The sequence below is a fragment of the Schistocerca piceifrons genome, chromosome 6, assembly GCF_021461385.2.
Source record: "Schistocerca piceifrons isolate TAMUIC-IGC-003096 chromosome 6, iqSchPice1.1, whole genome shotgun sequence".
NCBI lineage: Eukaryota > Metazoa > Arthropoda > Insecta > Orthoptera > Acrididae > Schistocerca > Schistocerca piceifrons.
In genome coordinates, this window is record NC_060143.1 from 428095426 (window position 1) to 428101480 (window position 6055).

At 42.8% G+C, this 6055-nt stretch overlaps 1 non-coding gene across 1 annotated transcript; it reads right to left on the minus strand.

Annotated features, from left to right (window-relative positions):
• Positions 1 to 832: 832 nt before the first annotated feature.
• On the minus strand, positions 833 to 907 carry Trnat-ugu. The gene has a single exon. It is a non-coding gene; the product is annotated as a tRNA-Thr (tRNA).
• Between the last annotated feature and the right edge of the window lie 5148 nt (positions 908 to 6055).

Consider the following 6055-nt stretch of genomic DNA (forward strand, 5'->3'; position numbering starts at 1 on the left):
CAATTTATCTAAAACATGAAGTGAAGAAGAAGAAGAAGTATTCAATTCCAAGTAAAAATTTTCCATGAGCCATACTCTTTCTGTTCTGTACAGGAGTTGTTTGCAGTAGTTGAGAACGTTTGTCTTCTTTGTGTTGTTCGTTCGTTATGAACAACGCACTACAGAGAAAATTTCTCAACTACTGCAAGCAACTCCTGTACAGAACATTCATAAACATCAATACAGTACAGAGAAAAGTGCTCAACTACTGCAAGCAATACTCCGTCCGAACAGACATGAGAAGACGACCGATCTCCGTGTCCAACTAAGCACAAGGGCGTCACTGGATGCGGATACAGAGGGGCATGTAGTCGTTGTCCGTTTTCGTGACCGGAGCCGCTAATTCTCTGTGAGGTAGCTCCTCAAGTCAAGTAGCCTCGCAAGGGGTGAGTTCGCCCCAGTTGCAAAACGTGCTCGGCAGAACCCGACCGTCACCCATCAAATTGCTAACCAAGCCCGATAGCCTGAGGGGAAACAGTTTTACCACTGCTGCAAGGCCACTATCTGTTCATTTGTATACTATTTCTTAATAGACCACATAATTAAATTTTCCTCGAGACATTTAAGTCTTATCTTTATCTACAATAATGATGGAAGCTGAATAAACTGTGATCCAAGGCCCGTGGTGCATCACAGTTTCCTTGGCGCCGGCTGGGGATAGCGCCACCTTGGCATGCACGGTATTCTATAACCACAGAGGCAATCGAACAGTTTACAAACTTATAATTATATATTAATACCTTCAGCTGCTGATGGGCGTTGATATATATCAACGGGGACAGGCGAAAATGTGTGCCCCGAACGGGACTCGAACCCGGGATCTCCTGCTTACATGGCAGACGCTCTATCCATCTGAGCCACCGAGGGCACAAAAGGGAGTGCGACTGCAGGGACTATCTCGCGCACGCCTCTCTCGAGACCCACATTCTCACCATGTATGTCCACACGCTACTGTCATAGTGTCCATACCCAACACACTCATTACTCGTGGAAGCCATTCTTACCAAGTCCCGTAAGATTTCGGGTAATATGTGTGCATCCTCACAGAAGAGGAAGGTCATGGCCGGTATTGCCAGAACTATATGTCCGAAAGAACAGACACCATATCGATATAAGTATATAGTTTACAAACTTAGTCGTTTCGGAAATGCTTCCATCACTGGCCAATCGGCCGGAGTGGCCGTGCGGTTCTAGGCGCTACAGTCTGGAGCCGCGTGACCGCTATGGGCGCCGGTTCGAATCCTGCCTCGGGCATGGATGTGTGTGATGTCTTTAGGTTCGTTAGGTTTAAGTAGTTCTAAGTTCTAGGGGACTGATGACCACAGCAGTTACGTCCCATAGTGCTCAGAGCCATTTGAACCATTTTGAACCATCATTGGCCCGAAAGCCAATAATCATGCCCTCCCGGACGTCAGGAAAATGGCTCGAGTTCAAAATTACGACGACGACTGCACTGTTTACCATGTCCCACTGACACGCTTTGCATATCCTCCACTGCTAGTGCTGACACCTGCCATTGTTGAGTGGATATTCCACGTTGACTTCGGCTTATGTTGTGGTCACATTAATGTGATTGGACCGTGTATATAATAACTTGTTCCACGACCATTAGCTTTGGGTCGCTTGGTCACACGGAACCAGATAAATAAATTTAAAATTTTTTTTGTTAACTATGGATTTCGATCATCTGATCCCACAGGGTATCACAATATTATTTACTGCAGCCCATGTACCAAAGTTCTTACTGTGGTGTCAAATAAAACACGTTGCTGGAGTTAATTACTGCAACAGATTTTACTGGTGAGAGGGTATTTTCATCTTACTATTAACGTAGAACCACATTACGAGGTTTGCTTTATACGACGCCACAGGCTGCTCTATATAATACATTAAGATAATCAGAAGATCGAAACCCGTAACAAATATTAATTATCCCATCAGCCGTTTTTCAGGATTCTGAAATAAGAATCTTCTTACCAAAATCTAGGTGCTATGGGGGACCACCATGTGCCCTAAATACAACTAAACATTACATTGTAGATGAAGTGAATGAATATATAGCAAGAAATGATTGTGAGTACCGCATGCGTCCACCTCCACGTCTGACCTGGTTGCACGCCAGGTCGCCACACGGAATTTCCAACACTACAATGCCCCTGGACATGTCATCATTACCTCTTTTTCAGGTTTGTTCCGCAACTGAAGCACCTGGAACGTGACAAATAATCAGCACAGTAGAGCGTTGCCAATGGATAGAGGGTTTTGAAAATGCATGTACCAGATATGCGTTTACCAAATAAGTTCAGTGTGCCATTGCCATCTCATTGGATATATTATACTGCACAGAACTATTTTACATCAAAGATTTACAGATATCAATGTCTACTTAGCTTAATCCGAGCCCAGAATATCTTGATGCATTTCGCAAGAACTACTGTGAAAAATCATCCATAGCTACGTGCAGTCCACTGGTCACGCAACGCATAAAATAAATGGAACGTCACCACAGCTAAGAAAACAGCGCTCGATTTACTAAACGAACTCGGTACTTAGTAACTTACCCAGGGAAAAACACTGATAAGCCAGAACGTGGCCACTGAGACGGTGGAAGCAGCGTGGTGGCGTTGCGGGCACGTGAAGCTGTATCAAAATTATGTAAGCCGAGTGGACACACGGATGACTGATCATCCCAGCGAAGGTGTAGGCTGCAAATTGGGAAATCCAGTGAGATAAGCAACTTTGACAAAGGAAAGATTATTATTACGTAGGGCATGTGAACGAGTATCTCGTAAATGGCGTAGCTGTCGGTCGAATGTTCACGTGCTACTGTCTCGAGCGTCTACAGAAAAACATTAATTATTTTAGATATAACAATATTTATAGACTTTTTCAAAAATACTGAAACTATAAATATCGATAATTCAATCAATTATCAAGAAATAACAATATCTTTAGAAAAACTAGGACAGTGAAAATACCACTAGGCGCTAAATGGTTGGACGTCCACGACCCTTCACAGACATGGCGTTCGGAGGCTTGTCTGCTCTGTAAAGTAGGACAGATGGTGATCGGTGTCATCTCTGGGGATAGAACACATTGGTGTTTCGGAGCATACCGTTCATCGTACATTGTTAAACATGGAGCTCCGCAGCGAATCATCCATACACGTTCACATGTTGACTCAACAACATCATCAATTAAGATTGCAGTGGGCACGGGACCATCGGAATTGGACAGTATATCAATTGAAACGAGACGGCTCTTCGAGTGAATTACAGTTCTGCTACACCAGGTCCACGGGCGACTGCACAAACGCCGTTATCGAGGTGAACGTGGAGTGTGCCACGGACACAGGCTTGTGGGAGCAGTATTATACTGTGGGAGACATACTCCTGAGTTTGCATCGGACCTGTGGTAGTAATCGAAGACACGCTGACAGCTGCAAACCACCTGAATCCTTTCGTGCTTGATGTCTTCCCCGTCGGCAATGTAAACTTTCAGCAGTGTAATTGTCCGTATCTCGGAGCCAGAACCGCGCTACAGTGGTTCGAGGAGCATTATAGTGGACCGACGCTGATGTCTCAGCCACTAAACTCGCCTGATGTAAATCCTATGGAGCCCATCTGGGTCACTATTGGGTGTCACCACCGAGTATGCGTATCAGCGGCCCGTTATTTACGCAAATTTCATGACATGTGCGTATAAAACTAATGCCACGCACCTCCTTAAACCTTAGTACAAACTTTTGGATCCCTGATACGCATAGTCAGCGACGTATTTCGTTCCAAACAGTGACAAACAATCTATTAAACCGGTGGTCATAATGTTTTGGCTCGTCGACGTTTGTTGAATGAGAAAACTACATTCAGCACCCGCATTCTCACCTGATACACATTTGTTACTCTCTTATCCACTTTTAGATAAAAATAAAGAAGAAAGAATTATATGCCATACAAAGTAATATTTTTGATGTGGCACGATTTTTATGTAAACATGATTTTCTGCAAACTTCTATATAGTTTCGGCGTATAATTTTTACATCATATAGCCTTCTTAGCATAAGTTCTTTCATTTCGGACTGTGTTATATTATATGATTACCTACGTTTCTAGAGATACGTCACTTCGGTAACGAATGTTTCTACAAAAAAACTCAGTATACATCACAATATTTTTCCTCCTACTACACGTAACATCGCTTTTGTTAGCACGAGAGCCACTAAACCGTACAAAAATTTATGTAGCTAACGTAAGGACTAAAGCACCTGAAGATTGATTTACACGACATAAAAGTGAATTATGCGTAATTGGAAATATAGCTTGAATGGGGATTCCACCAGAGTTGCATGCATCACGATAAGCACACTAGTATTAATAACAAAAGGAAGTTCACCATTTGTCGTTCAACGACCATTGAAAAATCTCCTTTTGTTATTGAAATGTATCTGTTGTTGTGCCTAAAGATGGTATTTATACACTTCTCCATTTCAAGTTCCCATTATTGTCATATTGAATATAACGGATAAGGTCACGTTATAAACAAATTGGCTGTCAGTGCAATGAAAACTCTGAGACTGCTCGCAGACGACGCTTTAGTGTAAAGGGATGTCATGTCGTAAGGAAACTGTAACCAATTGCGCGAAGTTTTTGAGTCGGTAAGTGTTCGGTGCAAAGAAGCTACTTGGACCACAGGATAAGTAAATTTAGTTTGTACACGTTAATAAACTAAAAGATGTCATTCGTTTGACTACATCATGTCTCATGTCATGTCTCTGAAATAACACAGCCATAAAATATTTAAGAGTAAGTGAGAGCTATTTAAGGACGAAAACCTTCAGACGTTTAGTTGTGAACGTAGGAAATGCCAGAAAAAGTTTATTTCTAACATCCTAAGAATGTGTAACTCTCAAACGAAGATCCCTTACAAAACTCTATACATCTGAGACTTTTTGAAATACTTTTCATTATCCGCCGAGAAGGAGTTTGGCATCGGGCTCATTGCATGGTAGCAGAGGAGCAGAGTAGGTGTCAATAGGGAATATTTGGTAGCGGATCTTCAGTTTGATATGTTCCTTAGAACAAACGATAACCTCTCAAACACCTTGGTGGGAGCCGCGGCATAAGAACTAAATTTAATTTGTGTCTTTGGTGATACGTTCAGCCCCAAAATAAGATCTAGTGTGGGTTTTGGGACTTTCTGAGTTTGTTTAATCGGTGCTATGGCGTCACAGTAATGCTTCATGAAGCCCCTATTGGAGAATCTGAAAGAAAGAAAAGATTAAACTGTCAAAATTCTGTGTGATGAGCGTGAAGGTGTAATATTGCAGCTAGACGTACTGAGAGGGCTGCTGACAATTTTTCTTTTGGATTGGAAGGGTGAGGAAGCAGTACAAATCTGTACTAGTTCATTTCACATTCGTCATATGCTGTAAGGAAGCTTGCCGAATACACCTACTAATTTATGAAATGGTCATGTGGCACTGATGGCCGGGAGTCCCCACCTGAAGAAGTTCGACTGTCGAGTTCCAAGTCTTTTCAGTTGACGCCACATTGGGCGACTTGTGTCTCAATGACGATGAAACGACGATGAAGACAACACAACACCCAGTCCCCGAGCGGAAAAAATCTCCGACCAGGCTGGGAATCGAATGAAAGCCCACTGCATGACAGACGCGATGGCAGCTCAGCTAGGTGGGCTGACGTACCGAATTACAAGCAGCCATTAACAGACTCTGGTGTAATTTCTCCTCGGTATCATTGAACATTGTACTGGTTTATACACTGATTTCAAAACGTCATGACAGTATTCTTAACAACTTGTTGGTCCACTTTTGAAATGCAATACACCAGTGATCGTGCAGGGCATTAATCCTACAAGTCAGTGGCAGATTTTCGTATATACGGCATGAGATGTTAGATATCTAGGCACAGGTTAGGGAATTCCCATAAACTACGGGAAGCCTGTTAATGGAGTGGACCTAACATCCCACAACGTCCAACATGTATTGCTTCGGGTA